The sequence below is a fragment of the Suncus etruscus genome, chromosome 15 (genome assembly GCF_024139225.1).
Source record: "Suncus etruscus isolate mSunEtr1 chromosome 15, mSunEtr1.pri.cur, whole genome shotgun sequence".
NCBI classification, from domain to species: domain Eukaryota; kingdom Metazoa; phylum Chordata; class Mammalia; order Eulipotyphla; family Soricidae; genus Suncus; species Suncus etruscus.
The window spans coordinates 82,890,532-82,902,692 of NC_064862.1; positions in this window are offsets into that span (position 1 = coordinate 82,890,532).

Consider the following 12,161-nt stretch of genomic DNA (forward strand, 5'->3'; position numbering starts at 1 on the left):
ACCAGCTATGACCTAAAAAACCAAAACAAGGGCCCGAGAGATAGGACAGCGGCGTTTGCCTCGCAAGCAGCCGATCCAGGACCAAAGGTGGTTGGTTCGAATCCCAATGTCCCACATGTCCCGTGCCTGCCAGGAGCTATTTCTGAGTAGACAGCCAGTAGTAACCCCTGAGCATCGCCGGGTGTGGCCCAAAAACAAAACAAAAACAAAACAAAACAATATGGGGTCGAAGAGATAGCACAGAAGTAGAGCATTTGCCTTGCAGGCAGCTGATCCAGGACAGACCTGGGTTTGATCCCAGCATCCCATATGGTCCCCTGTGCCTGCCAGGAGCGATTTCTGAGCACAGAGCCAGGAATAACCCTGAACGCTGCCCAAAAACAAAACAAGAAAAGTAGAGGCTCCTGGGGCCGGAGTGACGATAGCACAGCAAGTATGTAGGGCATTTGTCTTGCACGCAGTTGACCCAGGCTGGATACTGATCATCCTATATGGTCTGCCTGAGCCTGCCAGGAGTGATTTATTTATTTATTTATTTATTTATTTATTTATTTATTTATTTATTTATTTATTTATTGGTTAGTTGGTTCTTGGGCCACACCCAGCGGCGCTCAGGGGCCACTCCTGGCTGTGCACTCAAAAATTGCCCCTAGCAGACTGGGGGACTGAAGTATCAATTAAATTAATAAAATTTGGGGTCGGAGCTTGGTGCAAGCCATAAGGCGTCTCTGCCTTGCGTGTCCTAGCCTAGGACAGACCGAGGTTTGATCCTCTGGTGTCCCATGCGGTCCCCCAAGCCAGGAGTGATTTCTGAGCGCATAGCCAGGAGTAACCTCTTTTTTTTTTTTTTTTTTTTTTTTTTTGGTTTTTGGGCCACACCCGTTTGACGCTCAGGGGTTACTCCTGGCTATGTGCTCAGAAATCACCCCTGGCTTGGGGGGACCATATGGGACGCCGGGGGATCGAACCGCGGTCCTTCCTTGGCTAGCGCTTGCAAGGCAGACACCTTACCTCCAGCGCCACCTACCCGGCCCCAGGAGTAACCTCTGAGTGATACCAAAGTGTGGCCCAAAAACCAAAAAAAAAAAAAAAATTAATAAAAGTCCTGGATGGTGGATGGATGGTGAGGTCTTTTTCAGCAGGGCCAGGCGCCTGTATCCCCTTCTAGCCAGCTGGTCTGTGGGTTAAGAGTAGTGGTGAGGAAATGATCCACAAGCAGTCAGTTGAAGTCAAGAGACATGAAGCTTTATTAATAATATGCCCTAGCCACCATGTGTGGCTTCTAGGCTAACCTGTTAAGCAACCCCTCAAGCTGCCCTGCATCTAATCCTAACATATCACCATGCTGCCTCCTTCTCTTGAGGCTTCTTGCTGAATCTCTCACTGAATCTCTTTCACCCCTCAGGCAACCCCTTTATTAGCAACCACAGACCTCCTCCCATCCAGGAGAGATAGGCAGAAGTTGGGGGTGGGGTAACAGGGGACCACATGGGTTGCCAGGAATCGAACCAGGTCCTCCTGGGTCGGCTGCATGCAAAGCAAATGCTCCACCACTGTGCCATCTCTCCAACCCCAGGAGTGATTTCTGAGAGCGGAGCCAGGAGTAACCCCTGAGTATTGCTGGGTATAGCCCCTCCAAAAAAAAAATAGAGGCTCAGCCTGAGAAGAAGCTGCCACCATCGTTGCTGCTGATTTGCTCTTGGCAGCATCTTTCCCCTGCAACTCCTTTAGCTGTGTAATGCTGCTCACTACCATATTCAATTGCTGAGAAGCTCCTAGCTTAAGGACATTTCCTGATATGTGACTGTAGGGTACCATTTTTCAGACTCCACAAGACCATATCACAGGCTGAAGCTGTGCTCCAGATTTTATCTCACCCACCAGATTATTTCAAAAGACTTAAAGGGAAGGGCTGGAGAGATAGCATGGAGATAGGGTATTTGCCTTGCATGCAGAAGGATGGTGGTTTGAATTCCGCCATCCCATATGGTTCCCCAAGCCTGCCAGGAATGATTTCTAAGCTTAGTAAGGCCAAGAGTGACCCCTGAGCACTGCCTGGTATAACCCAAAAACAAAAACAAAACATAAAATGGGGAAATCTTTTTTTTTGGGGGGGGCCACACCCATTTGATGCTCAGGGGTTACTCCTGGCTATGCGCTCAGAAATCGCCCCTGGCTTAGGGGGACCATATGGGTCTCCGGGGGATCGAACCGCTGTCATCCTACGCTAGCATTTGCAAGGCAGACACCTTACCTCTAGCGCCACCTCCCTGGCCCCAAAGTGGGGAAATCTTATGTGTGCAAACAAGTTCTTATCTAATGGAGATAGAAATGCATACATTTTATATATTGTAAGTGGGGCCTTATACCCTGAACACTAGTCATAGTGACTTGTCTTGAGCTTCAGAAGGTCAGACATTCATCATTCACCCCTGAACCTTGGATACCACTTATGGAACCAGCATGGTTTTTGACACCAGCACCAGGAATTGGACTTCTACCAGGGAAGGCCTTAATGTTGTTTTGGCATTGATTTGCTCCTGAGTGGGTTCACGTGACACACTGACAACTTGGTAACAGCAACAACCTGCGTTCAGGGCAGGGTTCTCTGCATTGCCACCTAATGGTGAGATGAAACCAGAAAACGCTCTCTGTCTCACCCTGACTTCGGCATAGGATCTGTACAAAAACCAGGATCTCTAACTACAGAAACCTAACTGCAACAAACATGATTGTGAAGAGCTTTTACTGGGATCACAGAGAAAGAGTTTGAGGTTAGACAATTTAGTATGCCTGGAGCCTGGAGTTGTTCTCATGCCAAGATGCTTCATGGGTAAGGTCTCCCTGTTTATGGCCAAAGATTTTTTCCTTTCTATTTTTCCCATATTTTGCTGTGCCTATGCAAAATAAAAAATACACAAACAAAATACCCCTGCTATACACAGCCTTTATTATTATTATTATTATTTATCGTATCTTTTAATATCTTTATCTTTTTTTTGGGGGGGCCACACCCGTTTGACGCTCAGGGGTTACTCCTGGCTATGTGCTCAGAAATCGCCCCTGGCTTGGGGGGACCATATGGGACGCCGGGGGATCGAACCGCGGTCCGTTCCTTGGCTAGCGCTTGCAAGGCAGACACCTTACCTCTAGCGCCACCTTCCCGGCCCCATATCTTTATCTTTTAAGTCAGGGCTCCCGCCTTTTTCATAGAACCTTGGGACATGAATTACTTTATTTTACCACATAATCCCATATTTTTCTATAAGACTAAGAGGAAAGGAATAAAGAAGGTTAGGGGCTAAGGGCCAAGTGATCTCAAATAAAAAAGGACAGAACTAAATATCCAAGCCAAAGTCAATGATAATAGTTCAAGGGACCTAAACTGTAAAGGGACCTATTATACTGGCAGGCCAGGGGGCAAAGGGTGGAGGTATAGGATACACTCTGGGTCCATTGGTGGAGGAAGGTTAACATTGGTGTTGGGAAGGGCCCACTCAATCTATAACTCAAATTCACCCATGAAGGATTCTGTAGATCACAATTTTTCTTTTTCTTTCTTTCTTTTTTTTTTTTGTTTTTTGTTTTTTGTTTTTTGTTTTTTGGGTCACACCTGGCAGCGCTTAGGGGTTACTACTGGCTCAATGCTCAGAACTCGCTCCTGGCAGGTTTAGGGGACCATATGGGATGCCGGGATTTGAACCATCGACCTTCTGCTTGCAAGGCAAACACCTTACCTCCATGCTATCTCTCCGGCCCCCAGATCACAATTTTTCTTTTCTTTATTTTTTATAGATCACAATTTTTCAATAACATAACACGAGACCCCCAAGCCCCCCCCCCCACCAGAACTCAGGCACATCAAGGCTGGGACAATCCAGGTCATAGCTTCCCTGGGGGAGGTGATGCAGCACCCCAGGGTCTCCACTGTCCAGGCAAGGAGACCAAGCTGGGAGGGGACAAACCACAGTCCCCAGATCCCCTTGCCCTGTCACTCCACCTGTCTCACTGGCCTCACCAAGCACCTCCCTCCCTGAGCAACAGCCCAGTCCCTGTTGTCATCAGCTCAGTCCTCTCTTCACAGGGTCAAGGCAGAGGGCAACTAGCAGAGCCCCAGATTCTGGGCAGACACCCAAATTTCTAAAATGTTGACGCCTCCGGGTTCTAGGGCCCCTAAATCAAGTCCCACCCTCGCAGAGTTCTGCCCCTGAAGCCGGAAGAGGGGAAAGAGGCCCAGAGAGGTCAGAGGAGAGGCAGAAGGTCACACAGCCAGTGGGGAGTTACTGGAAGCCAAGATGGAGCTTGGGGGTGGGGGGGTCTGAGACTACTCAAGGAGTTGAACCAGGGGCTGAAGCCATAGGATAATGGAGAGGGTGTGTTCCTTGCACACAGCAGGCCTGGGTTTGATCTCTGGCATCCCAAAGGGCCTCCCAAACCCTCTCAAAGCCCTGAGCACCACCGGGTGTGGCTTAAAAACAACAATAACAAAGGGGGCTGGAGCGATAACACAGTGGGTAGGTGTAAAATAAAATTCATGAGTTGTGAGATCACCCCACACTGTATTTTTAACCCCCACGCAGACAGGTCTGAAGAAGCAGGGTATCAGCAAAGAATTAATAAACCAAGCCATTCAGGAGAGAGACAGTCTGCTTTTCACCTCCTGGTCTTCTCAGCCTGACCAAAAGCCAAAACTGCCTCCTTCTTTATTAAATTAATATCCAAAAACAAAAACAAAAACAAAAAACAAAAAAAAACAGAAAAACTAATATCCATACAATCAGGCAGGGCAGGGTAGAGTAAATTCCTGGTAGGCTTTTACATATCAAAGAAAGGGGTTTCCAGGAGAGGAAGATGGGGAAGGCCTTTGTTTTAGGTTAATAACTGGGTGTCATCTTATAACTTCACCCTTTCTGTTTAAAACAAAACAAAAAATTTAGAGAATTTACTAAAGTTTTGTTCTATTGCTCTCCGCCAGAGGTGCGAATCCCAGATCAGAACTTATTAACATGCTTGTTATTATGCATAGACACGGTAAAAGTTGACTGTGATGTGTCAAAGGTTAGTTTGTGGGGCTGGAGAGATAGCATGGAGGTAGGGAATTCGCCTTGCATGCAGAAGGACAGTGGTTCGAATCCCGGCATCCCATATGGTCCCCGGAGCCTGCCAGGAGCGATTTCTGAGCGTAGAGCCAGGAGGAACCCCTGAGCGCTGACGGGTGTGACTCAAAAAACAAAAAAACAAAACCAAAAAAAAAAAAGGTTAGATTGTATACATCATCGACCTCAATCAGCTTTTTTCATATCTTTGTCTTATACATATCAAACATTTTTTCATAGACTTTCCTGAGCATTAACATTAGAACCTGTGCTATCTCTCCGGGCCCCATAATTTTAAAATTCTTTTTTTTTTTTTTGTTTTTTGGGTCACACCCGGCAGTGCTCAGGGGTTACTCCTGGCTGTCTGCTCAGAAATAGCTCCTGGCAGGCACCGGGGACCATATGGGACACCGGGATTTGAACCAACCACCTTTGGTCCTGGATTGGCTGTTTGCAAGGCAAACGCCGCTGTGCTATCTCTCCGGGCCCAATTTTAAAATTCTTAAACATTCTTTTTTTTTTTTTTTTTTTGTGGTTTTTTTGGGTCACACCCAGCAGTGCTCAGGGGTTATTCCTGGCTCCATGCTCAGAAATTGCTCCTGGCAGGCACGGGGGACCATATGGGACGCCGGGATTCAAACCGATGACCCCCTGCATGAAAGGCAAACGCCTTACCTCCATGCTATCCCTCCGGCCCCAAAAATTCTTAAACATTCTTACACCAACTACTGTAATACGATTCTTTTTTTTTGTTTTGTTTTTGGGCCACACCCAGCGGTGCTCAGGAGTTATTCCTGGCTGTCTGCTCAGAAATAGCTCCTGGCAGGCATGGGGGACCATATGGGACACCGGGATTGGAACCAACCACCTTTGGTCCTGAATCAGCGGCTTGCAAGGCAAACACCGCTGTGCTATCTCTCCGGGCCCTGTAATACGATTCTTACAGTATTAAAAAGTCTACGTTTGAGCCAGAGCAGTAGCGCAGGGCATAAGGCATCTGCCTTGTGTGGGTTAGCCTAGGACAGACCATTGTCCCATCACCCGGATTCCCATATGGTCCCCCAAGCCCAGAGGGATTTCTGAGCGCATAGCCAGGAGTAACCCTGGAGGGTCACCGGGTGTGGCCCAAAAACAAACAAACAAAAAAGTCTACAGTTCCTTCCTTCCTTCCTTCCTTCCTTCCTTCCTTCCTTCCTTCCTTCCTTCCTTCCTTCCTTCCTTCCTTCCCTCTTTCCTTCCTTCCTTCCTTCCTTCCTTCCTTCCTTCCTTCCTTCCTTCCTTCCTTCCTTCCTTCCTTCCCTCTTTCCTTCCTTCCTTCCTTCCTTCCTTCCTTCCCTCCTTCCTTCCTTCCTTCCTTCCTTCCTTCCTTCCTTCCTTCCCTCTTTCCTTCCTTCCTTCCTTCCTTCCCTCTTTCCTTCCTTCCTTCCTTCCTTCCTTCCTTCCTTCCTTCCTTCCTTCCTTCCTTCCTTCCTTCCTTCCTTCCTTCCTTCCTTCCTTCCTTCCTTCCTTCCTTCTTCCCTTTTCTTTCTTTTTCTTTTTCTTTTTGTTACTCCTGGTGTGACCTGGTGCAGCACTCATGGGTTATTTCTGGCTCTGAGCTCAGAAATCGCTCCTGGCAGGCTCAGGGATCATATGGGATGCCAGGAATTGAACCACCATCTGTCCTGGATCAGCTGCAAGGCAAATGCCCTACAGCTTGCTATCTGTCTGACCCCTGCCCTACGTTCCTTTTCATAAATTTCCTTAAAGTCACAAGAACATCTGCAGGTATATATAGTTTGAAAATAAGTTCACTTAAAACATTCTTTTAATAAGAGTCTATAGTATTCAAGTTCATTTTCCATCTACTTCTGTGGACAAAAACATTAGAACACTTTTGCAGACATAATTTGAGAGTAAGTTGCTATATAATATACACAATCAGGGGCTGGAGCGGTGGCACAACTGGTAAGGTGTCTGCCTTGCCCACACAAGCCTAGGATGGACCACGGTTTGATCCCCCAGTGTCCCATATGGTCCCCCAAGCCAGGAGCGGTTTCTGAGCACATAGCCAGGAGTAACCCCTGACCTTCAAATGGGTGTGGCCCAAAAACAAAAACAAAACAAAACAAAAATCCAGATGGGGTTTGGGGGGGCCCGGAGAGATAGCATGAAGGTAGGGTGTTTGCCTTTCGTGCAGAAGGTCATTGGTTCGAATTCCGGCATCCCATATGGTCCCCCGAGCCTGCCAGGAGTGATTTCTGAATATAGAGTCAGGAGTAACCCCTGAGCACTGCCGGTTGTGACCCGAAAACCAAAAAATGAAAAAAAAATCTAGTCAGGGGGTCAGAGTAGTGGCATAAGCGGTAAGGCCTTGCATGCACTAACCTAGGACAGACCGCAGTTCGATCCCCCAGCATCCCATATGGTCCCCCAAGCCAGGAGCGATTTCTGAGTGCATAGCCAGGAGTAACCCCTGAACATCACCGAGTGTGGCCCAAAGAGCAAAAAAAAAAAAAAAAATCTAGACAGGTGGAACACACAGTTTAAAGTAGCAATATAATGACCAATGCAAATAGAATCTAGAGATTACCCTAGAAGAAAGCTGTAGGAGGTTCTGAAAGCAGCTTCTCAGCTGGTCTTCAGCTGAGTTTGGATCCTTTATCTTCTCCATCTTCATCTTCTGGCTGCTAAGGTTGTCTGGCACAGAAAAACCTTAGATTCCTGGGCTGGAATCTGGGTTGGGGGACTCACTCATCTCCCTGCTGTTGGTCCCTCTCCAATGGAGCTTTCTCTTTGGCTTCGATAAACTGCTGCAGGTTGGGGGGCTGAGATCCTCACACAAAATACCTTTGATAGAGAAAGGCCATGGGTCTTGGCCTCTGGGACACTGCTTCGAGTCTTCAGCTCTCTCCTCTTCACTGCCTGCTTCTGTCCAGCCTGCAGGGACCTCTGCTACCATGGTGGTGGGGCAGCTCAGAAACCAGACCAGAGTAACAGGAAACCATTCAAAACAAGGGCCGTAAAATCACTGATGTTCCAGTGATGGGCACTGCATACTCAGTTCAGTTCAAGGAGACTAATGGTGATTATCTATCAGAGGGTCAAATAACTCAGCATTGTTGGGGTCTTCTCAAGTCTCTGGGTTCCAGGTCACTGTTAGAGAGCCGGAAATTATTTCTGAGTGCAGAGCTAGGAGTAATCCCTGGCTGTGCTCCCAAAAGAAAAGAAAAAAAGAAAAAACAATAAAGGAAGCAGATAGCATATATATTTAGGCCTCAGGTTCAATTCCCAGCACCACATGGCCCCCAGAACACACAGTAATGAAAAGAAAACTATTATGTAAAATGTAAAAATGGGGGTTCAAGTGATAGTACAGCAGGTCGGACACTTACCTATCAATCCCTGATACCCAAAGGGTCCCCTGAGTCCCACCAGGAGTGATCCCTAATTACAGAGCCAAGAGTCAGCTCTGAGCACAGCTGGATATGGCCCCCAGACCAACAAAAACAAAACCCATAAATATGTATTGAAATACATATAATAGTTGAGAGTTATTCCACTAGCTCCAGCTGAGAGATGCAAGCGGATGGGTGAAAACCACAATATTTTTCTTTTTCTTTTTTCTGTTTGTGGGCCACACCCGGCACTGTTCAGGGTTCTCCTGGTGCTGGGGAGGGAGCAACACAGTGCTGGGGAGCAAACCCAGCACCGCCTGCACGCACAGGAGAAAGTCACTGAGTTCATGGAGCTGAGTGTATTTGTGCAGATTTAGAGTCCTGACTGAGGCCCCCGCAGGGATGGCACTGTGGGAGGGTACTTGCCTTGCAGGCAGCTGACCTGGGTTCAATCCCAGGCATCCCATATGGTCCCCCAGAGCCTGCCTGGAATGATTCCTGAGCATAGAGCCAGGAGTAACCCCTGAGTGCCATTGGGTGTTCCCCCCAAAAAAAAAGGGCAGGAATACTTTTTTTTTTTTTTGGTTTTTGGGCCACACCTGGCGGTGCTCAGGGGTTACTCCTGGCTGTCTGCTCAGAAATAGCTCCTGGCAGGCACGGGGGACCATCTGGGACGCCAGGATTCGAACCAACCACCTTAGGTCCTGGTCAGCAAGGCAAACGCCGCTGTGCTATCTCTCTGGCCCCACAGAAATACTTTTTAGCTTTACAGCCGGGTGCTGCTCCCTTCCCCCCAAACTGAGGGGTCCTGTACATGGATGGACGGGAAGGGGCGGTCGCCTCTCCACGCAGATCTGGGCACTGAATTTAATTATTAAATGATTCCCAGATGTCCAGGGACTGTGGTTTGCTTGTGAGTCTTTTTGCCACTTGAAAAAAGAAATGTTCCTCTTCAGAAAAGGCTTTTTAAAAGCTCTTGGCTATACCATTAAAATGACCCATAATAGGGCTTCGAATCTCCTGCTCACAACTCTTCTTCACCCCCAAAACAGCACAGTGTTCAGGGCAAGAAGTCAAGGGGAGGGCTTTAATGATTTGATTTGGGGGTTTAGGGCCACACCCAGCTCTACTCAAGACTGACTCCTGGCTCTGTGTTCAAGGATCCTTGGCTGTGCTCAGAGGAAACTCTGGGGTGCTGGGGATGGAACCCAGTTTTGGGTCACATTCAGTGGCATTCAGGGTTTACTCCTGGCTCTGAGTTGAGAGATCATTCCTGGCAAGGATTGGGGGACTCTTCGGGGTAACAGAAATCGAACCCAGACTGCAATATGCAAAGCCAGTGCTCTCTATGCTGTATTGTTACTCTCTGTGCTGTATTGTTACTCATACAGGGCAAATAAATGCCCTACCACTGCACTCCAGCCAGCCCCCTGTTTGTTTTTAGGCCACACCAGCTGGTGCTCAGGGGTTACTTCTGGTTCTGCACTCAGAAATCACTCCGGGCAGGATTAGGGGTCCATATGGATGTTGGAGATTGAACCTGGGTCTGTTCCGGGTTGGCTGTGTGTAAGGCAAAGGTCCTACCGCTTTGCTATCTCTCTGGCCCTGACTTTAAACTTTTTGTTTGTTTGTTTTTCTGGGTCATATCCTGCAGTGCTCAGGGGTTACTTCTGGTTCTGCACTCAAATTGCTCCTGGTAACCACGGGGGAACACATGGATGTTGGGGTTTGAACTACGTCAGTCCTGGATCAGCCTTGTACACTTCAAATGCTCTACTGCTGTGCTATCTCTCCAGCCCCTAGACTTTAAACTGTTTTTGTTGTTTTTGTTGTTGTTGTTGTAGCTCAGGGGCTATTCCTGGCACTACACTCAGAAATCGCTCCTGGCAGGCTTAGGGGACCATATGGGATGCTGGGATTTGAACCACCACCCCTCTGTATGCAAGGCAAACGTCCTACCTCCATACTATTTCTCTGGCCCCAGCAACTTTAAACTTTAACTCACTTTCCTAACCAGACCCATACAGATCCCTGGACCCAATCTAAGTTGGAATTTTTTGTTTGTTTATTTGTTTTCTATTTTTTTCGGCGTGGCCCACACCTGGCGGTACTCAGGGGTTACTCCTGGCTCTCTGCTCAGAAATCGCTCCTGGCAGGGATTGAGGACCATATATGGGATGCCAAGATTCGAACCAACATAGGTCCTGGTTGGATGCTTGTAAGGCAAACACCCTATCTATGATATCTCTCTGGCTCCTGTTTATTTTTTATTTATTTATTTATTTTTTATGAAGACATGAGTCCCTCACCTTTCAGACCCAAAAGTTACACCCTGAATAAACCTTGTTATCATTTCTGGATTTTAGGCCATATGCAGAAATACTTAGGAATTACCCCTGGCAATACCTAAAAGAAATGGGATGCTGGAGTTAAAATATGGGTGAAGGAGCCAGAGTGATAGCACAGCGGTAGGGAGTTTGCCTTGCACAGGGCCAACACAGGATGGACTCCAGTTCGAATCCCAGCATCCCATATGGTCCCCGGTGCCTGCCAGGAACAATTTCTGAGCACAGAGCCAGGAGTAACCCCTGAGCGCCACTGGGTGTGAGTAAACCCCCCAAAAAAAGTCCTCCACTGGAGTCTCCTGTTCCCCTTCTAGATCTTTATTCTTCTCGTTTCTAAAATTGTTCGCTTCTACATGAAAAGAAAGTGTCATTCCAGGGATAGGCAGAGGCAAAGTAGAGACCTCCTGGGAACTAGGATAGGACTGGTCCAGAGGTCCAGCCTGGAGCTGTGAGTGAATAAATGACAAATTACTTTATTTCACTGATGACTTTATTGTTGCATCTGGAACCTTAAAAATCCCCTTATAGGGGCCGGGAAGGTGGCGCTAGAGTTAAGGTAGGACGGACCGAGGTTCGATCCCCCAGCGTCCCATATGGTCCCCCCAAGCCAGAGGTGATTTCTGAGCGCATAGCCAGGAGTAACCCCTGAGCGTCAAACGAGTGTGGCCCAAAAACCAAAAAAAAAAAAAAAAAAAAAAATCTTATAATGCGGCCCGCAGTAGGAAACTTACTATGCTCATGGCTGATCTGAATTTGATCCCCAGCATCCCATATGGGCCCCTGAGCACCACCAGGAGTGATTCCTCAGTATAGAGCCAGGAATGCCCCCTGAGCACCACTAGTTATAGCCCCAAAATAAACAAAAGGGAAGAGAGAGAGAGAGAGAGAGAGAGAGAGAGAGAGAGAGAGAGAGAGAGAGAGAGAGAGAGAGAGAGAGAGAGAGAGAGAGAAGAAACCCCCAATAGCCAAATGACAGATGTGTGCTTAGGGGGGTCAAGTTACCAGCTTCAGCCATGCCCTGGGGTCATCTCCTGACCTCTCCTTTTATGTCCCCCTTACCCCCCACATTTCCCACAAGGATCTCGACTTGGGTCCAATCACCGACTGTGTTTTAAGTGATAACCTTCTGTTCTGCCAGGAATAGGAACCCTTTCTCAACTCGCAATACTCCTAAGCAGGCTTCAAAATCCCTGCCCTAATGTCCCTTCCTAAGGAGCCTGGCTCTAGTTCCTCTAGTCTAGGAGTTTCCTGGTGCCACTGGAGGGCAGGGCAAGACGCTCATTTTTGCCTTCAGGGGTGTTGAGGAAATGCCACCTAACTCTTCCTACGTCACCCCTCTCCCC